Source organism: Suricata suricatta, chromosome 7 (assembly GCF_006229205.1).
Source record: "Suricata suricatta isolate VVHF042 chromosome 7, meerkat_22Aug2017_6uvM2_HiC, whole genome shotgun sequence".
Classification (NCBI taxonomy): Eukaryota; Metazoa; Chordata; class Mammalia; order Carnivora; family Herpestidae; genus Suricata; species Suricata suricatta.
The window spans coordinates 41332348-41354307 of NC_043706.1; the positions used below are offsets into that span (position 1 = coordinate 41332348).

Below are 21960 nucleotides of genomic sequence, written 5' to 3' on the forward strand. Positions count from 1 at the left end.
GTGGCTCTTGCTTCTGTCTGTTCCAGGAGGACCTTGGTCCCCCAAGGGTTTCTGGGCATCATTCCCACAGACACAGCCCAAGGTCTGTGGGGAAGCGGCTCATCTCATTTGGAGGGGTCAAAGGCTCCCACTGCTGCGTTGCTTCCAGAATTTATTAGCCAGATATCTCCTACTTGCCCTCAGTCTTCTATCTTCTTAGGTCCTGTATAAATCCTTGTGCATTTCAGAGGTGACTAAAATCAGAGTTACAGACTTCAAGTTCAAACCTTCTTTTTTTTTATGCGTATTTCTAAAGATTTAAATCCAAGTTAGTTAACATAGAGCATAATAATGGTCTCAGGAGTAGAAGTTAGGGATTCATGACTTACTCACCTATGACACCCAGTGCTCATTCCAATAAGTGCCCTCCTTACTGCCCGTCACCCATTTAGCCCATCCCCCCACCTACCTCTCATTCAGCAACCTTCAGTTCATTCTTTATATTAAGGAGTCTCTTACTGTTTGCATCCCTGTTTTTCTTATTTTTCCTTCCCTTTCCCATCTGTTGTGTTTCTTAAATTCCACATATGAAGCTCAAACACTCTTCAGAACCATAGCTTCCCTTTGACCCAGATAGGTGTTTTTATGTATTTTTTTTTAAACTGGGCCAAGCTGGTCCCATGTGGCTGCCCTATCTATTGAGTTGTGTTCCTCCAGGTGTTCCTTGCTCCTTTGGTTGCATCTGCTTCTGGTGACCCTGCCCACAATCTTCCCAAACACACCCGAACGCATCCAAATTCCAACTGAAGCCTCCTCTGCTTGTCTGGATTAAGATAAATGGTGGCTGTGGGTAAATGAAAGTATCATGAAGTTAGAGCTTAAGCGATCAGTTTATAAGATGGAGTTAAATCAGCCACATTAAATAAGTACTGAGAAAGCACACTGTAAACTATAAGTGCTCTGCAGATAACAGACTGATTTGCCAAAAATCAGTTAGCCATGTCATCTGTTTGCTGGTGTTTCCCATTTCTTACTGCAGTCCTTACTTGGAAGGGGTCATTGGGTCCATGGCCCACTCTTGTGTTTGATCAGGCTGAATTACCTACTAACCAAAATTATGTTTCTATTAACTACTTAGATTTTTTTAATGTTTTTTAATTTATTTTTGAGAGACAGAGAGATACGGCGCAAGCAGGGAAGGGTCAGAGTGAGAGATACAGAATCTGAAGCAGGCTCCAGGCTCTGGCTGTGAGCACAGAGCCCGATGAGGGGCTTGAACCCACAAACCGTGAAATCATGACCTGAGCTGAAGCTGGATGCTTAACCATCTGAGCCACCCAGGCGCCCCTCTATTAACTACTTAGAATGTTGACAATAATTCACACTCTATGAAATGGTTTCCATGGTCTTTGAGAGGTTTTTTCTTGTTTTCAGCTCTAGTTTTGCTGAGGCTTTCTAAAGCCAATCCCTGAGCTGGCTTATGGGAGAGAGGCTGCAGAGGTCCTGTCTTTCAGAGCACTGTTCACTTTGTCCCACAATTGTCCCTGTGTCCTGTCCTCATAAACCCCTTGGAACAATGCCTTGATGCCTTCTCTCAAGTCATCAGGGAACCTGCCAGCTTGGAGTGCAATTGTCATTTCTGGAAAGTTCCAGGGATAAGATTTATTCTAACTGTGGTGGATTGTCTGCAAATGCAACCAGTAACAATTTTCCCACCCCTTAGGGGCACTGAGCGGTAGGGTCTACCCCTCCACCTCCTGAGTCCGGGCTGACTTTGTGGGAGTGACACGGCGGAACTTCTGAGCTCAGGCTTTAAGATGGCTTGCCGCTTCTACTAACCTGAAACTCAATCAGCAATCCCGTGTAAATCAGACTCCCCTCCAGAGAGAAAGTTTCCATCCGCTCTGGGCTATTCCAGCAACAGCAGCTGAAGGGCTATCCAGCCTCAATGCAGCCTCCAGACTGTAGAATCATGAGCAAATATATGACTCTTGTTTCGAGCCACTAAGTTATGGGGTGGTCTGTTAATGTAGCAAAAGATAACTGAAATACCATCTGAGCAAGCTGATGACTCTGGATATGTTTGCATATGATTGACTTAAAACTTACTGGAAAGACATGAGCAATGTTTCATAAGGAATCCAGAAGCCTTCTGGGAGAAAAATCTCATTCTCTCTTCCCAGATTTCAAGTTGTAGACATTATTCGGAATGGATCTAAACCTCAGACTATAATCCAGTAACGTGACAGTACAATAGTGTCCTGAAATAAAACCGACACAGTGGCAGTGACCAGAGCTCAGGACACTCATTAGAGGCCACAGGGCTTCCTGAATTAAGACCGTAGCCACAGGCAAAGGGACTCTCTAATTGTCTACATATCTAGTTTCCACCGAGCCCGGCCAGATGGACCTGGAGTTTCCTTGACACACAGGGGAGGGAGGTGAAGGGAAGGAGGGAGGCTGGAGCCCAGAGCATCACCCTTCCAGACAATACTGAGAGAGGGCTTATATCTTGACTCCCAAACTGTAAAGACTAATATCCCAGATGTATTGCCATTATAATTTTCAGCTTAATTTTCCATATTGAGATTTTGAGAAGGAGGAATTGTTGGGAAAAAAAATAGTAATGGAAGTCGTACAGAAATGCCCCTTGTTCACAAGCAGTGTCAGTCTTTCTTTCCAAATACATATTGTATATAGCAGAACACAAATAACTAATTTTTAGCATATGAGAAAAATTGTTCGTAACATTCCCACAACCTAGTGTTTGAAACTATGCTCTTGCCTTCACTGAATATATGAATGGTTAAAATATTGATTTTTCTTTTTAAACAAAGATTCCAAAAGATGACTGATTTGAGTTTTTCTTCTCCCCCTCACCCAGATCAACAAATCAGAACACACCTCCACCTCACTGAACTTGAACTCCAAATGTGTGCTTAAAGGAGACAGGGCTGACAGCCCAGGGACTTGAGGGTCCCATTAGCAGTCATCCACATGCATTAGCCTGTCTCTCTGGATTTCCTTTCATGCCACGGTTCCAACACTTTTTGCAAAGAGAACCAGCAGACAGATTCTGAAATTTGCATGTAGATCCTTCTTGATAGTAAAAATGCTTCAAGATGTGACTGGGAGGCTGGTTGGTTGATTTCTGGGCTTTGAAAGGCCCTTCCTTGTGTTAGCCTCATTCCTCACAGTGGAATGGTCCCGACAGTCAGCCCTCCAGACAGAGAGACCCCCTTCACCTCCTCTGCAGTAAGGGGTCCCCAGAGGAGACCATGTGACCCAGAAGGCGATGTTCTTCAGAGCATTTGGAGGTCAAGGCTCAGAGATGTGGGGATGACAATGAGAGAGCACAGAAGCCAGAGCGTGTGAACACAGTGGGTTTGCAAGTCCTGTTCAGGGACTCTCATCATGGCTTGAGTTCATTCAATGACTAAGGCTGGACTTGGGGTGAAGGGGAGAAATTTACCCTCCAGGTCACTCTGCCACAGCAGCAGGATGGTTGGGAGGTGGGCCCACAATCTGTCAGACCTCTTCCTTTAGCTTCAATTTGCCAGGATTTCTAGGTTTCTAGGATTCTTGCACAAGGGATGTCTCTCTAGCATGGGTTTTCTTAACCTGGGGTAATATTTCAAGCTGTTAGTGAGTGTGGATTAAAAAAAAACATACAGTTTTGTTTTTATTCGCCTCAAACCAAAATTTAGTATTCCTTTTTAATTGAGGTATAATTGACATTTGACATATTAGTTTCAGGTGTATAACATAATTTCCTATTCGTACGCATGGCAAAATGATCACCAATGAAGCTCACCAACATCCATTACCACTCATACTGGACAGAATCCTTTTTCTTATGATAAGAACTTTTAAGATCTCTTTCAACAACTTTCAATGTACAAAGCAGTATTATTAACTACAGTAACCACGCTGTGCCTTCCCGTCCTATGACTTACTTATTTTACAACTTGGAGGGCTGTACCTTTTGACTACATTCACCTGTTTCACCCACCCCTCCATTCCCTTTAAACAAAAGCATTATCATCAGCAGAAATCAGACATTTTAATATTACCATTGCACACATAAGATTACTTAAGGTTTTCGCTCCCTCAGTATTATGATAGTCATTACACCTACTACTAAAGACTGCGGGGGCGCCTGGGTGGCTCAGTCGGTTAAGCCTCCGACTTCAGCTCAGGTCAGATCTCACGTTTGTGGGTGCGAGCCCCGCGTCAGGCTCTGTGCTGACAGCTAGCTCAGAGCCTGGAGCCTGCTTCCGGTTCTGTGTCTCCCTCTATCTCTGCCCCTCCCCCTCTCATGCTCTGTCTCTCTCTGTATCAAAAATAAATAAGACATTAAAAAAAGTTAAAAAAAATTAAAAAAATAAAGACTGCGATTTAAAGTCTTAAAAAAGCACATATAAAACTGTAGCACATACCTCAGACCTGTTAGGATGGCTTCTATCAAAAAAATCAACCAACCAACCAACCAACCAACCAACCTGCTGGAGGGTACAGCAGTAGTTCCTGGATAAATAAGGATGGCCCCTAGAAAATCGGTTTTACCCAAGGCTTACACCTTTCAAAAATTTTTACATAAAGCGAAATATGGATGTATGATGGGGTAGAAAGAAAACTTCCCAGAAATTTTTTTGGCCAAAACATGAATCGTTGAACACGTTTTGTGTGTAGGTGTGGCTGGTTGTTTGGCTAGGATTCCAGAAATTTGGAGGTTCGCATGTCCTTCCCCATGTTAGGGACAGAGACGTCCGAGTTCAGGCTGTGAATGAAGAAGGCCTCAGATCCCTCTTTGGCCCAAGTCCCTTTAAATTGGGACGGATGCATAGAGTGGTTGAAAGAGCAAATGTTTTTGCAGGAGGTAAACTTGGGTTCGAATCTGAGCGCTGCCAGTTATTAGCTGTGGGACTCTGGGCACAAGACTCAACCCCAACCCTGGTCTATGTTTCCCCATCTGTAAAACCCAGACAGCAATAGCCACCTCACCAAGTGTATAAAACTCACGGTCCCTACAATGGGCTCAATACAAGGGAGTTTCAAAAAAGGCCATCCAACTTCTTTTTGGTCTGTGGACCCACTCTCGTAGAGATTTCCTGGTCTGGGCCCCAAGGTTTATCTTAACCTCAACTCAGTCAGAGGCACGGATCCAGGAGGGGCTTAGGAGAACCAGCCAGAATCTCCCTCTCCGCTTTCCCAGTCTGCACATAGTGAGGGTCTTTGGTCCTTCACAGCAGCCTCAAATGCGTCTGCTTTGCCCACAAATCCGACCAGGCTGAGAATAGCCCGGCAGGGCCCAGGCAGAGGTCACAGAGCTGAAGCTGGACCACCCCATCGGCATCTTGGAGAGGCTTGCTTCCATCGGTTCTCGGCCGGGAGAGCTGAGCCCCACATTTGTGGCCTAGTACTGAGGCCACACACTGCGAATCAAGGCCAAAGACACGGCTGCCAAAGAAAACCTAGAGCAATGCGCAAGCGTGGTCTTACTGGTTCCCATTCGCCAAGCATGAGGCACATCGCTCGCGTGCACGAGGCATGCAGGGGGCACGCTCCGGCACATATAGGGGATGCAGGGGGGATGCAGGGGGCACGCACGGGGCAGGCACTCCAGCACTCTCCTGGCTTTCCTGGAGGCTTGCCCAGGGGCGCTGGTCTACAGGTGGCAGCCCCGGGGAGGGTGCAGGTGGGAGGACTCATGCCATTAGGCCATGTCCCAGGAGGCAGGTCATCATCCAGGAAAGGAAACCAGAAGTCTGATCGGGTCTTGAGTCAGCTGCTTGCCTGGGGCAGTGACCAGGTGGGGCCTGGGAGTTGGCCTGGGTGGGAACACTGCTTTATGCAGTCCCGGGTCAGCCCTCTCGTTTCTCACTATTTCCCATCACACTCTCAGCCCTACACATCTCCTATGGTTTGGGGCAGACTCGTCCAGGAACTGTACCCTGGAATAAATGCCCCAAGTTTGGTCCTACCCTCAGGAAAGGGCTGAGCAATCGTGAGCAGCTGGGAAGAGATGCTTGCAGCATCTGCTTTGCTGCCAACTGTTTCCCTCAGCCACGGCAGTCGTCTAGAATTTTCCCAGGCAAAGCATTGTGCTTCAGGAGACAGAGAGCCCTGGACAGAGACTCAAGGCTTGGGTTCTCTCCTGGCTTGGCTCCTTCTTGGGGTGTCATAGATCAGTGACTTCTCAGTTTCCTGCCCAGGAAAATGGGTCTGATTTTACATATGCTTGGTTGTAGTGAGAATTGAACGAGAAATAGAATCAAAGTCTTTGTACCCTGCAAAGCCCTGCAAAGCCATTGTCATCGCGTGGTGTTTGGTTGCCGTTGCCACCATGCCAGAACTGTCGTGATCCAGAACAGCCAGGTCCCCACAGTTGGCTGTGTTGGGCCTTCTGTTGGCAGTCCCATGGCATGCAGTGAGCCAGCCCAGGCGGTAGGAGCCTCAGGCTCCTTTCCCACCGACGCCAAAGAATGGGCCATGCTCAACACATGCTGGGTGTTTCTCAGACAGGCTTGGTGGTATTAATAGTGCCAAATAAGAGTATAATGCCCTACCTTCTCACAGCAAACCTATGGGGCTAATCTTATCCCTGTAACATTATGCCCATTTACCCATGTAGAGACTGAGGCACAGAAAGGTTAAGCAACTTACCCAGCTCACAGGATTTTTTTTTCCTGTTCAGGTTCCCGATTATAAGAGCCCCTGTGGTTGAACTGGAGTAGGCCATAACAGAGCAACGACTGTGAAAATCACACATGGACAATGTCTGGCCCAAAAGCGAGGGGGTTCAGGTTCTTCCGAAAGCATCCCTGGTTGATAAATGGGTCTAAAGCTAAATGAGACCTGAAATATTGGGGCTGGTGTGGAGACCAAGGACCATGTGAGAGATGAAGCTGAGGGTCAAGGGCAGGGTCAGAGGAAGTCCTTGGTGGCCCAACCCAGGTACCTCCATGTCTGCTTCAGCAAACCAGAGCAATGTCCCTGCAGATGCTGCAGGGGTGTCCTTGATCCCGTGACACCCAGGACCCCCACTCCCTGCCTCCTGTAGAGGAGAGGAGACTCCATTTCAGCCATTCTGAACAGGGTGGTGGCAGGGAGGGGTGGAGGACCACAACTGGCGCTTGGAAGGGAAGCCAAAAGCTGCTTCACAGCCTGTCATTCTGCAAGAGATCGTAGGAGACTGTCTTACAAAATGAATGATCTTGCAACGTGCCCGCTCGTCAAATGCCCAACCCATATAGTCATTGCTGGAGGCAAAAAGCCTGCTTTTACCCAGGGAACCCAGGGAAATTATTTTTGCGTGGTTTTATAGTACATTAAAATTTCCCAAGAATGCAACCAATGCATCAGTTAAGATGACAAGTCAGCAATGTGCATGATTTAGTTGAAATGTGTTGCCCGTAGAAATGCTGCCGGCAGCTTTGGAATCCCAGTACCACCCACCTGCATCCCTCTCCGTTACTGGTGTGGTCGGCACAGGGGACCACTCCAGTCCAGGCACAGCGGGGCCTCAGGAGGGCCTCTGGGATAGTCATGCCTGCACACAGCAAATACACAGTGACTTATCTTCAATTTCTTTCCTTTTCGTTGGAGTTAATCTATTGACCTTTAAGAATTTTTTACCTTTTCCATTCATTTCCGGATAGCCAAGGAGCATTATGTAATACCTAGAGAAGAACCGTTGCATTTGAGAAGGTTGAGAAGCCCTGCTCTGGGACAATGGCAGTTTCATTCTCTCCTTAAGAGTCACAGTATTTTGGGGTTGGAAGAGAACTTGAAGGTCACCTTGTCCCACCTCTGCCTCCATCCAGTGCTCCTATCTGTGCGGTTGGGGTGAGGACTCAGGGCTTTTGCACACCTCAGCCTGCTTTCTTCCTCCTGTGATACGACCCCTGTGAGGGCCCAGGTGGGGCAGAGCAGGGGATGGACCTACAAGACGAAGGACCCAGACTCAGAAAGCTTTATGGTCTTGGCATGACACATTGCAGATGCTGGGATCGAAGGCCACTTAAAATGTCCACTTAAAGCTCTGGCCACTAGCTCAGTGGGAAAACGTGGACCTGCATTCCAAGTGGAAATACTCTACACTCAAAGGCTCAGCCTGTATCAGCTGTAGGCCAGGTTTCTGGGATCCATCAAGCATGTCCTTGGTGTTGGAGTTCTGAATGACACTGTGGGCATCTGATTGTCACTGAGCACGGGGCTAGTTGGAAGTGAGTGAATAGATACCCTGAGGTCAGCATGAACCTCGAGAACACCGAAGCGAAGATCTTTGGTGGTTTATTCCAGAGTTGAGGGTCTATGGCTCCACATTCTAGGATAAAGGGACTGTCAGAAGGTGGGCTTTAGGCAGAGTTGGCTCCAGTGTTTCTGCTGACTGAGTGTCCTCAAAGCTGCCTTGACAGAAGAGAGTCCAGAAGGGCAGAACACTGGGGTAACCCACGCCTTCAGCATTTTCACTTGGTTGCCTTGCCTCTCGTTGTTGCCACACTCCACCCTCGCTCCCATTCTTCCTCCTCACCGCCCCCTCTACCCCATGAATCTGCAACTCCCTTGTCTTGTCCTATGCCCTGTGCCCTTTCCGCTGGGGGCTGGGCAGCTTTACCCCACCTACTTCCCGCCTGCTCCCCCCCACCGGGGGGGGGGGCTGACACAGAGCCCTCTGTCTTCCCGTGGAATGTAGTAGCAGTCCTGAGCATGATGTTGGACAAGGAGTCCAGCTCCCTCTATAAACTTTTTATAGCTTAGGAAAATAAACATGTGGTTTAAGGTCTTTGCATAGGCAGTGCTCACAGAGCTTGAGCTTGCTTTACAGAACTACGAAGGAAAATATTGGTAGAGCTAATAAATTTCTGAGCCAGCCAAGGGACAGAAGTCCAGAAATCTCGGGGAGGCTTTGATGGTTTAGGAGACAAAAAGAGGAGTTACCTCTGCAGCTGTTGTCCTGCTCAGGATCTGGCTGCCTGAACGATACGTCCAGCCTCCCGTTCCCTGGAGGAGGTATTTCCCTGCTGCTGGAGGGCCCTTGGAGATCACTTTACAGATGAGGAAGCAGGGTCCAGAGAGAGAAAGTGGAGGAAGTGATGCTGGGTCACACAGCTCATTAGAGCTGGGGACCAGGGTACTGTCACTCAAATTGCTTTCAGGCATCTGCTGTGGGCTGGGGAGCCGGGGTAAGGGGGAAGCAGGGAGCCCACTGTGCATGAAGCAGGGAGCAGGGAGCACTTCGGGGCCCCTTTCTGAGATGTGCTTCCTGGGTGTGTGGAAGAGCAGAGACCCTAGGAGGAGGGAGAGTGACTAGAAAAGTTCCAGTTGGAGCCCTGTATAGGAACAATAAAAATATAATAAACGTTGCCCTGGCTACCATTTGTTAAGCATTTACTCTGTGCTGGGATCTGAGGTCACCCCACTGAATCCCTATTCTGCAGGTGAGGAAAACCACAAGCCACTTCCCCATGGCCACCTGGCTGGAAAATGGCCGAGCCGGGAGTCAGACCTGGGCTGCCTGCTCCCTGAAGCTATGCACCTGCTCAAACGGCTCACAGGAGCCGGTTATGAGAGAGGCAAGGATAGGTGTAGGTCAGGTGAGTTGAGGACTCCATGGGACAGTGAGGCCAGACATCAGCACCTGAGCAGGAAGTGTGGATTTAGGGGGCATGTGCTGGAGGGTCAGGTGGAAATCCGGGGCACAGTAGTGGTTATGGCAGGTGGGAGCAACTTGGGCACTGAAGGTCATTCCAGACTCGCTTTCTGCTGAGTAAAGGTCACACCACAGCTGGCAGTCACTGCTCAGAGAGTCATGGCTCTTGAGGTTGATACTCATGCTCTCCAGTGAGAAAAAGGCTATCCCCATGGCCAACAAGGACGTGGAAGGACACATACATGTCTCTCTGCTGCTGTGACTTCTAGAGAGATTCATTCTTTCCAGACCCATCCAGCAATGTCTGAATCAGACAACCCTAAAGCTGAGCGTGCTTCTTGGTAAAAGGCAAAAGATTTATATGATCTGAAGAGAAACCAGAGTATTGAGCATGCTTCTTGGGTCCAGCATTTCCTCTTTTGGGAATTGATTCTGAGGACATAATCAGCGACATGGATGAGGATATTCCTCACAGCATTGTTTTCATTTGTGAAATATCTCAAATCATTTAAATGGCTCATGATGAGGGGTCAAGCAATGAAATACGCGCAATGAGATCAAACTGTAGAATAATATTTATGACCAATAATTTTGACATATTGTTAAGTTATAAGTGACAGACTATGAATAGTATGACTAACTCAAGACAATGTTTTTTTGTAAAGAAAAGAATGGATGCATATACATATTTCAGTGCCCATGCCCTGTGGTTAGTAGGCTTTCCTTTGGAGGGTGGGATGGAGCTGGGGTGGGGCTGGGGCGGGGGGAGTTCTCTCTCAGATTTGCAACGTTGGTTTGTTTCTTTTTACATGGAGTATATATGATTTTTATGTTTTGAAAAAAGAGTTCTTATCATAAGGATGCCTCATATGTAATATTAGCAAATGCTTGCCTGGTACTCGGGCATTGTGCTGAGTACTTTCCAAGGATTAAAGAATTGAACTCCCAAGAGAATTCAGGTGAAGGAACAGTGGCTCCAGAAGGTTGGGCAGGTTGCCCAGGCTCACAGAGCTGCTGTGTGACAGAGGTGGACCTGAAGCCAAGCCGTCTGCCATCAGGGCCCATGCTCTTAACCACTGTATGACATTATCACTCCCCAGTGAGGCCAAGGTTGTCCCCATGGCCCACAAGGATGTGGAGGGCATGCATGTGCTGCCGTTGGTAGCAGGCATTGCTTTGATATACCTTGATCCCCTGAGTGTCCTGTAATGGCAATGCTCAGGCACTGTGTTGAATGAATGAATGAATGAATGAATGCACACATGTGAATGACAGGCCCCACTTATCCTCCAGGATCTGAAAAGAAATCTTCACATGCTTTTGTTAGAGTTGACCATGACCATGATGGGACTCGAGGAACCTTCCCCACACTTTGTCTTCCTAGAGGAAGCGTTCTCTGTTTGCTGAGAGACCTGCCCTGTCGTCCAGCATCCTGGGAGAATGGAGGTGGCTTAGGGTTTCGTGGCTCTGTGCCCACCATGAGGGTTCACCACCATGGTAGAGTATTGCCTTGGTGGCTTCCAATGGACCATGTCTCCCAGAATTCACACGTTCATGAGCTCCTCCCACATCGATTCTGGGGTTGGCTATCTGGCTTGCTTTGGCCAATGGGATGTTAGCAAGTGTGATGCAAGCCAGGGATTCGTAAGTGTTTGTACACCAGGCTTGTCTTTTCAGGATGGTCTCCCTTGAAGCCCAGCCACCATGCTGTAAAGAAGTGCAGACTAGACCACTGAATAATATGAAGCCACGGGAGAGAGGCTCAGGAGCATAAGAGGCCATCTTGGAGATCCCAGCCCCAATCAAGCTTCTCGGTGAATGAGTGAGTCCAACCAATTTCCCAGCTGAGCCCGGTCAGCCCACAGATTTCATGAGGAAGAATAAATTGTTGTTTTAAGTCACTAAGTTGTGTATGGTTGGTTCTGCTGCCATAGGTAACTGAAATCCTGGTCTTTGTTACCTCACAGCTCTTGGAAACAAATCCACACACATTTATTAGGCACCCACTATGTGCCTGGCACTGTGGGCCAATCACAAAAGGACTCTGATTAAGAATTGTGAACCTGGGGAGGCAAGACTGCTGCACTCTGGGAGAAGAAGCATTCTGGGCTAAACTTGCTGCATGGAGAGGAGAGAGAGCTCATTTCCGCACTGGTTCTCTGCACAGCAAAGCTGCTGTAGCTGGTATTTTTGGTAAACAGGAATCCAGTGGTTGGGTATATGGATCTTTTACTTCATTATAACAATAGTCTTGTGACATCTCTGGATCCCTGTGTTACTGAATGATATTCAGGTGACAGGACATTCGATTCTCCCACTTGCATGGGTCCCAGGAACAAAGAAGAGAGACGAGATGAGAAATGATGTGCTCAGTTGTGCAGGGACCACCGCCCCCATCCCCACTCTTTAGGGGGCATGAGGGGGATTTGCTTGTGCTTCTTAGCTCTGCCGTGACTGGTCTGCCCAGAGCTTCATGACCACGAAGCTGCTCCAGAAAGACCCACAGCCTAGAACATCAGAGCTGGAGAGACTTGGGCATTACCTGACCTGATGTCCTCACTGTAGAAAGGAGGAAACTAAGGCCCAGAGATGGGAAGGGCTCATTGCAGGGCACACAGGGTTTCTTCACTCCTCCATCACTGGTTTTCCCGCTAACCAGAACTCAGCTGCTCACCTTCCATGGGCTCCCTCTACCTGTCCAGTTCCTCGCCCAGGGCTAGCTTTGGTGGCCAAGCCCAGCTGGGCTGCAGGGGACAGCCTCAAGCAAGGACTGAGAAAGCCTACCCAGTTGAAGAAAAGCTGGACACATTAACCTCCACTGCAGACAATACATGACTGCTTCTCGGCCTATTGTCTAAGATCAAGTGTGATACACACAAAGCTGCACAAGTGTGTGGAGATACAATCCCGCTCAAAACACATCAGTTAAAGTCGTCCTGAGGTAGAAAGCAGATAGACAGCCCGTCATTTTGTTCTCTTTCTTAGTGTGATTTTTTTTTCTGGGTCCTACTTCCAGGGAGCCATAGCATGCCTTGTACACATGAGGGAATGCCAAGTATTCTTGGAATCCTGCATGTTCCCAGGTGTCCTATATTATCCCACCTGGCCCGAAAGGGGGTCACTTCTTCCTTTGTTTCCCAGTGTCCTTCCTGAAACCAAGTGAAGAGAGCCAGGACTGCGGGAAATCCTGTGAGTCAGAGGTACATCTGGAATCCGCTGGTGAGCCCGGGAGGCTGGTCAAAGCAAGGCATCATCATTGCACAAACCCGGAGCAGGCTTGGAGGGCAGGGGGTTTCTCAAGGCCTGGAGCTGTGGGCTCCGCGCCAGTAGGAGACCCCGGTGAGGCTCCCAGCTGGAGGACAGCGTGAGTCAGGCCCTGAGGTGTTTTCCTCACATGGTTTCAGTTCTCAGGTCAGGATCTTGGCACCCAAGGGGAAAGCCTGGTCGAGGCCGCGAGGAAACCCTAGGCAGCTGCAGCATCGTGCTTCGATGGGGTGTGGCTGGAAGGCGACCGGCTGCCAATAAGTGATTTACAGCATGTTCCCTCATGTTTTACATTTTCATCATGTCATGTTGCAGCCCGGTCTCCAGTAATGGGATCTGCAGAGGTGTCCGGCTCCCCAAACTGCTGTCTAGGGAGGGGCCCGACTGGGGAAGCCTGCCCGTCCCCGGGCTCTTAGCTTTGATTTTCACTGTGGCTCTGTCATGTCTCAAAATTCTGCAGCCCAGAACTTTTGTCATGACCTCCCCCTTATAGTTCTTCCTGCCAGCCTGCTACCTTCACACCCCAGCCTTGTAGGGGTTTGTCTGAGCTAACACTGTTCTGGGCTGAGGGGCTGGGGAAGTTGGCTGTTCCGGAACACCAGGTCGGAGCCCCATCTGGGCCTCCCTCGAATCACAAAAAACCCCCAGGTGAACCCTCTATCACTTGCTGTCCATCTGAGGACTCTCAGAACCTTTCAACTGATAGGAATGTAAAGGACACAGCCCCTGTGGAAACCAGTTCCGTGGGGCCTCAGAAAGTTAAACGCACAATTGATATAGGACCCGGTAATTCCACTCCCATATGTACAAGAATTGAAAGCAGGAACTCAAACAACTACTCTTGTATATACGTGCTCATAGCAGCATTATTTACAATAGCCAAAGTATCCATCAGCAAGTGAATGGATAAACACATGTGGTCTTTCCGTATGCTGGAATATTATTCAGTCATGAAAAAGAACGAAGCACTGATAGTGGCTACGGCATGGATGAACCTTGGAAACGTTATGCTAGGTGAAAGAAGCCAGGCACTGAGGGCCACGTGCTGCATGATATTTATACGAAATGTCTAGAATAGATACGTCCAATAGAGCCGGAAAGCAGACCTGTGGGTACGGGGGGAAGAGGGAATAAGGAATGCCTGCTTTGTGCGTATGGAGATTTTGTGGGTAACGGAAGAGTTTGGGAACTGGATGGAAGTAGTAGATGTGCAACACTGTGAGTGGCCTTAATGACACTTAACTGTATACTTTCAAAAGGCTGACTTTGTGTTGTGGGAATTGTATCTTCAAACTTTGTTTTTTAATGAGAAGAATTACTTAAACATTTTTGAGTCAAACCTTTTGTCCACTGCCTACAATTTTTTCACAGCATCCCAGCACACACAAATGTCATCCATACCTGCAACTGCTCACCCAGAACTCTGGCGGAGGAGGGGTTTGGTGTGGGTGGGTGTTGAGGCAGGAAATTTGGGATTGGCCTGTGGTGGGGCAAGGGGTGGAGGCCACGGGAACCTGCTCTTCCAGGGTGGGGGGCTCTAGAGGCTGCCCAGGGCAGGCGCTGCCCTTTCTGGCTTCTTTTCTCTCCCCTGGTCCCCAAGCATGTGGCGCCTGTAGTCCCGAGGGGGTGGGGGCCGGAAGTCACATGTATGACAGTGGTGACTGGGAATCCTTTGTGGCCAACAGGGGATTGCTGTGAGGCCTGGATCTTTGAGGTGGACTTCTAAGCTCAGCTACGGACATCACTTAACCCATATGGACATCCATAGCTCCCTAGCCTCACTTCTGGCCTTTGGCTGATCACTCTTGGCCACCCTCCCTCCCCATCCACCTCCAGACTCATTCCCATCTGTGCACCCTATGCCCCCCACCCCGCCGCACATCCCCACCTCCTGCAGGGTCCTTTCCTCTGCTCAGGAGAAGGAGTAAGACAGGCAATTAGGCCCCTTTTTGGCTCCAGTGTTGGGGAAAAGTGGATTTGTAGCAGGGGAGGGAAGGATAGCCAAACAGAAGGGACAGAATGTCAACCCCAGTATGGTAGCCGTCACTAAGACCCCAGGGGAGAAGACTGTGAGGGCGCAGAGCACCGGAGATGGGCTGGCTCAAGAGGAGGGGGGCTGAGAACAAAGAAAGCAAGTACCCACACAGAAAAAGGAAAAGAATGGGGGGAGGGGTGAGAACTCAGAAGGAGCCCTGAGCGCCCCCCTCACCCCTCCCTTTCCAGACACTGATGTTCCCCGGGCTTCCCTCTCACATATGGGCCTAATTCAGGTAGAGTGAAATCTTGCATTGCTCTGGTTAAAAATTATTGCTTCGGATAATGAAATCTTTGTCATTGGAAACTCCAAAAGAAAAAAAAGGCCCTTCAAGCCGTGACTTATGGGCAGTGTGGTGATGGAAATGAATTCATCATCCCATTTCCCCGCATCGAACGGGAGGACAAGCTTGATTCATAACTGGGCCACGTGTGGCGGGTCCCTGTGGGCAGGGTGGCGGCCAGGCCTGCTGAGGAGCCGGCTGGGGAAGCTCCCAGGATGCCCAAGGCGGGTGCGGGGAGCGATAAGCATCTCCTTGGCATGCTCTGGCCTCAGGTTTTCCTGAGGATTTGCCTGAGCTGTCAAAACAGTTCAGGGCTGTGCAGAGCCTGTCTGCTTCTACAGAGAAAATTCCATAATAGCTCTACGAAACGAGTTGTTTTTGTTTCAAACCCTAAACCTCACACCCACATAAAAATCTCCCAGACAAAGCAATTTGACCTCAATGGGTGAGCAAGGCAGCCGTGAATCTCTCTCCAACCGTGACACTTTTCATCTAAGAAGCACAACGTGCTTCCGATTTCATATTTCATTGCTGCCTTGCCTTCCCTGCTGGGCAGTTCAAGGGAACGAGTAGCTGGATCTGTTTGATGGAAGATGAATTTAACTGGTCCAGCTACGGCAGGTGTGATGTCTGTGGGACCAGGGGCCTCAGGGCCGATATCTAAGTCTGAGCCTTGTCCTCGGGCCTCCAAGCAGCGGCTCCGATGCTGGGCTTTGGGCTCCGTGTTTCGCAGCAAGGTTGGACCACGTGGAACCACCTCCCTGATGTTGTGATGGGGCAGAGCTATTGTTTCCCTGAAACCTCGAGGCAGGGGAGCAGAAGGGGAGGTAGCAGGGCAGGGAGGAATTCGCAACAGAGTCAGTGGGTGGCTTCATGGGGCTGGGCTCCAAGTTCCATCAGCCTGTGCGGAGCCCCACCAGGTAGGGCTGCCAACTCTGGCTATGACATCCCAGGAAGATGTGATTTCTCCTGCAACTATTTGTCACAGGGGAAGGGGGCAGAAGAGTAGCTGTTGAGGTGGTTGTGGCTACAGAGAGAGGGATGGTGGGATGGCCTTTGCTGGTGTTTGGAGTCTGCTCCCTTCATTTGGTCCCTCACCAAATGTTTGGTGAGCACCTGCTGTGCGTGAGCACTGATCTGGGCACTGGGAATTTGGGAAGAACAGGACAGATATGCCCCACTCTCTCATGCTGGTTAAGGGGCAGATGATAAATAATAAATGAAGGTATGAATGGAGTGCCTAGAAGAAACTATGATAGGTTCAGGTGGGGTAGAGTTTCTGGAGGGCTTCTTTGGATTGGGAGGTCAAGGAAGCCTCTCCAAGGTAGAAGAGCCACTTGGACTGGGTCCCAGAGGGGAGATGGGACCTGCCATGTTGAAATCTGGGGGCCGGGGGAGTATTCCAGAGCAGGGCAGACTCCCCAGGTGGGAACGGAAGATCCAATTTACCAATAACACCCAGTAGCTGAATATCTTCCCAGAGCCAACATGGCAGATGCTCGACGCTTGATCAGTCAAAGGTGCAAACCCCAGGCTGGGAGTCAGCAGCCCAGACATAACTTGGGTTCTACCTGCCCCAGGACCAAGTGCCCAGGACAGAGCCCAGGGCCCCTCATCTCTGTCTAGCCCAGGCTATGTGGAGAAGAGGAAAACTCATAGAACTTGGAGGAAGCCATGCCCAGTTTGAGTCCTGGTTGGCTGTTTACTAGCCTGGGGCCACTGGGCAAGTCATTCAATCTTGGTGAATCTTGGTTTCCTTATCTGTGAGTTTGGGGGATAACGACTCTCAGACTTGTCGTGTGGATTAGAAATGACGGATACAAATGCTTCAGCCCAGCTCTCAGTACCTGGGAATTGGTAATTCTCTTTTAGAGTCTCCCCAATTCTCTCTGGGCCTGCCTGCTTTTTGCTTTCCTGACTCCCTCCACCATGAATCTGTTGCGTGGGGGCCAAGGTCCTGCCTTCTGTGCCAGCCCCTCACCCCACAGCCCAACCTGGTCGTCTTGGCTCAGCTACCTAGCATAGTTTTCTGGATCTCAAGATTGCCTCTTTTCCTGGGGGATCCCGACACTGTTGCTTCTGGAATTATGACTAGGCAGAGACACCCCTTCTGGATTCTCTCCCATTCAGACTCTCTCCCAGGACCACCCGGTCCCTCCTGCAGCAGGTCTTTCCTGCAGACCAAGACCTCAGCCCGGCCTGGGGCCAACTCAGGAGGAAATGAAACTAAGAAGATTGATCCAAGTGTGATCCCAGCTCTGCTTCTTAACCCGCTGTGGGACCTTGACTAAGGTACTTAGCTGAGATATGAGCTCAACTGTTCTCATCCCGGGAGAATGGTACTTTTAGAGGAAGAAAAGTACTGTCTCACCACAACCTTATCAGTCTCGCTTAGGAATGGAGCAACATTGTTTTAGGAGAATGCAGAAAGGCCACTTGGAGGGGGCCCTCCAGGATGGCTGGAGGAAGAGTAGGACCGGAGAACCGTCCAGTGTGTCTAAGAAGGGACCAGGAGTTGGTGGCAGGGATGAGGCAGGGGATTAGCAGAGAGAGGGCCGGAGCCAGGTGGACCTGAAGCGGAGGGGGAGGGAGTAGTCCAGGGACCTCTAAAAACTTGAAAATCTATTGTTTGTGTTTCTTTTTTCAGCTGCGTGGAGTAAGATGGATGCTTCTTGCCACTGACCCTGAATCTTTAGAAAAATCTTGACAGCCAACTTTTGGATTGTGTGCAGAGGCCTGGGGAGTCAGGGAAAAGACCCACTTCTGGGTCAGTGTTGAGGAGGCCTTGTAGAAGGAGCAACAACATGCAGAGAGGAGGCCAGCTCAGCAGAGGCCCGGAATCAGAGGCTGCGAAGGCCGGGATCCATGTGAATCTCCAAGAGTTCCCAGAGGTGTTGGGGGTGGGGGGAGACATGAGACATGCCAGGGGAGGGGGTGTGAGCCTATCAGGTGTTCATCGATTTTCTTGGGGGTTGTACGCACTGCTGCTTCCAGAGCTATAACTAAGCAGAGACACGCCTCCACTGTGGTCTCCCTTCTTCACCTGGCATGGACCTGACTGTGGGGTTCTGGTGATTTCTGCAAGAACAGCCAGGCGGGCAGCTTCCTCACAGGGTGGGGATGCCTGGCTGGTGCCCAAATGGCTTCTGACAGCCCCGTGGCCCCCAGTGCAGCCTGTGACAGTCAGACCAAGCCTCAGAAAACAAACAGCGCATACCCGAGTGATTTCCACTAATTTTTCTGAGTGCCGGCATGCTCTGTGGACTGGCAGGTTATCTGAGTGAGCTAGGAATTCCCTCCTGTCCAAGTGTTTGTGGGGCAGGGTCCTTGGGAGCAAAGGCACCTTCTGAGAGGGAGTAGAGTCACCTCACCCACTAACTGCTGTGTGGGGCTCCCCTCAACCTTGAGGGAGCGCAGCACCTCTTTATTTATTTATTTATTTATTTTGAGAGGGAGAGAGTGCAAATGGGAGAGGGGCAGAGAGAAAGAGAGAAAGAATCCCAAGCAGGCTCCACATTCGGTGTACAGCCCAATATGGGGCTCGATGCCACGACCAGGAGATCATGACTTGAGCTGAAATCAAGAGTCAGATGCTTAACTGACTGAGTCCCCCCGGAGCCTCCTGCAGCACCTCATTAATACAAAAAATACAGGTTCTAGGCTTGTGGCTGAGAAGGGAGCCGGGTGCTCAGGGCATTTCTTGGTCCTCCTGGTGGCTCAGCAACCAGAGATCTCATTGGGTCTAATGTGAGAGCAAGAGGGAAGGGAGGAAAGCCTGCTGTAGAGATAGAAGGAGAGAAGCAGACAGCTCTTGGCATAGAAGAAACATCAACCCACACTATTTGCTTTCATTCAAATTAGGTCTGGCCCTGAGCTGCTATGGCCACTTGTGGGGGCCCCTCTTCTGGGATGGCACAGCACCAGGGAGTTTATGGGGCAGAAAACAGGGGTGGGTTCACCCTCAGCTCCTCTGGATGGTGGCTCAGAGCAGGAGGCTCTCACACTGGGGTCAGCCGGGACCTCTGCCCACCTAGGTGACCAGCGTGCCCTGGTTTACCCCAGGCTCCCCCGGGGTTAGGGCTGAAAATCCTTTGTCCTGGGAGCCCATTCAGTTTCTGGCAAAAGTGGGATAATGGTGTCTTGGTGGCCATTTCCCTGGGAGGTCTGCCTGTCCCTTCTCTGGGTGGTGGCAGCGCACAGATCCTACCAGCTCGGGAACTCTGCGGGCTCCTCTGAACTGGGTCCTGCCTCCTGCCTCTCTCTCTCCGGGCCCTCTCTCCCACTGTGTGATCCCTCGAGGCTTCTCGAGCTTCAGGAAGGCCCAGAAGATGGATTGGTCACAAGCAGCGTTTACTCCCTCCTAGCCTGAACTGTGAGCCCCCAGAGAGGTGCAGAGCACCGAGGCACCCAACTTGCGACAGAGAGGGACAGACGCAGCACACACTAATGTCTCTGTGTGGGCTTCTTCCGCATGAGTCTCCATATAAATCACTTGAAATGGCTCACGTGCAGGGAAGTCACAGCAAGTGTGTGTTGTCACGAGAGAGCTTTCCCTTTGGGAGCACAGCTCCTTGAACCCAGGGCTTAAAGGATCATCTTATGCTGCAAAAATGTCACCCCAGGGGACCCCAGCCTTTATCCTTGGCACTTTCACTTGGAAGTCGTGCTTGCTCCCTCCAGTGAAGTTTCCACTCCCTTCCATCTGTCCCCATGGGAAGAGTTTCCTCCCAATGGACACAATACTTTACATTTTCTGAAAATCAAGACCAGGAGCCTCAGACTTCTGTGTTCACTGCTGATTACAGAGAGAGTCTACAATTCCAGACCATTCTGGGCCAGGTGCAAAAGCCAGCCTAAAGAAGATGATGCTTGTTAGCCGGGTAGTACCACCGCTGGTGAGAACCCCCAGGCGGGGGAATGGAGGTAGCTATGGTTGGGCCAGGGGCCAGCCCAGAAATTGCCGGCTTCACTTACAGCGGAAAGAAGTACGGTTGGGGTGGGGGTTGGGGCAGGGCGCTGTTTAAGCCACTTAAGAGAACAAATAGCTTCTAAGTACTTTAGACAAGACATTTACATGTAACCAACTGATGTGTTAATTCCTCTTCATTTTTCATTGTTGTACCAAAGGAAGCACTGAGGCCTTCTGCTTGCCAATAGGCTGGGTCAGGTTACTTCTCTCCTTAGAAGGAATAAACTGTATTACGTCAGACACTGTTTGATTTCTTTAGGGACAGTCTGTAACTGAGAGTTTTTATAAATTCCATTTATTTCCAGTTAGCTCACAGGCAGTAGGCCCATAAGAATTGCCATCAGGGTCCCTCCAGGTCCCTCCTGATTTCCAGTGCCAGGGCCAAGGTGAGGGGGAACACGGAAGGGACTTGTGGTGACATCCCCCTCAAGAGGTTATGGACATTTCTGAACACCTCTGGGTTCCTAACTCAAGGGCCTCCATTGTGTCACCTAAAGTGGTGTGGATCCTCCAAGAGTTCCTCAGGTGGAAGAGCATGGGGCCCACTTGCCCACAGAGGACAAGGTCTTCCTTTTGTTTTCCAGAACTCAGTTCTGCAGCCTTACCCAGCAGAACCTTCCATACTAGACTTGTGGGGGTGAGAGTGTGTCCTGGCCCGCTCTCCCTGGATCTCAGCTTTCTGTCCTGTGGCCCGAGGGAATAGGCTCCATGTTCAGCCTTCCTCTCCTCTTCTCTGACTTTCTCTTGGTCAAAGCTGCCCTTCTCTGCACCTTCTCTAAATTAACCAAATGCCATTTATTATTTTTATTTTTGGAAGGCTGGCCTGACCTCCAGAGCCAGATGAAACTCAATTGACACAAACGTCACTCACTGGGATTTCCAATTCTCCTTCCAGGCACGTGGGAGGATTACATTGTCCTGCCCCTCTTGGAGGGAGGCACGCCCACGTGACACTCTCTGGCAGAAACAACATGAGCCAAAGAGGCACAGGGCACTTCTGGGTGGAAACACTGGGCGTCAGCGCGTGATCTCCATGCCTGATCTTTCCCTCCTCCATGTTGGCTGCCAGCACAACTTGTAATGGAGGCTCTGAGAAAGCCGCACAGACCCAAGGGGCACATAGTCTCCACAGCTCACTCTGACTTGGTCAAAGAGGATAATGAAAGACCAAGAATATTTCAGAAGACTGATCCAGAGGTCACAGAGAGCCGCAGGCAATGGAGCTTCTCCCAGAGAGTGGGGTCAGGGCCCACACAGGAAGCAATCCTGTCTGACAAAACGTCCCCTCATGGTGGGACTTCGTGTCCGTTCAAGTGTCCCTTTGTTCCCGTTCAGAATCAGAGTGCCATTCTGCCCCTCTGCCCCCTTGTATTCTGAGGGCCTATTAGGAAAAGCCCCCACCAGACCTGGTGATGAGACTGTCGAGCATCACCCAGCGATGCTCCTCCTCTTTTCTGATTGTCTCCCTCAGAGAGGAGGAGACTGGGCTTTCCTGGGGTGGGGACAGTGAAGTAAACATTTTGTGAGCGGCAGGCCTCCTATCTCTGGTAGATATTAGCACTATTCAATGAAAAGTATTTTCTGATCTCCTTCTGAGCACGTGGGGCGATTGCTGTCTTCTTCCTGGAGTGCAGACCGGTGACTTGCTTCGGTCAACAAAACGTGAATAGAAGTCAGATGGGTACTTCTGGGCAGTGCGTGGTTTGCCATTTCCCATCCATCCCTCTACCGTGGTGACAGGCACTGTTCTAGATGATGGCTGCTCCATCAGCCTG

General features: G+C 50.1%; 1 long non-coding RNA gene across 1 annotated transcript; it reads left to right on the forward strand.

Moving 5' to 3' along the window:
- The first annotated feature begins 9435 nt into the window (after positions 1-9435).
- Positions 9436-11535, forward strand: LOC115295532. The gene is made up of 2 exons (XR_003910454.1): positions 9436-9578; positions 11312-11535. It is a non-coding gene; the product is annotated as an uncharacterized LOC115295532 (long non-coding RNA).
- The last annotated feature ends 10425 nt before the right edge of the window (positions 11536-21960 follow it).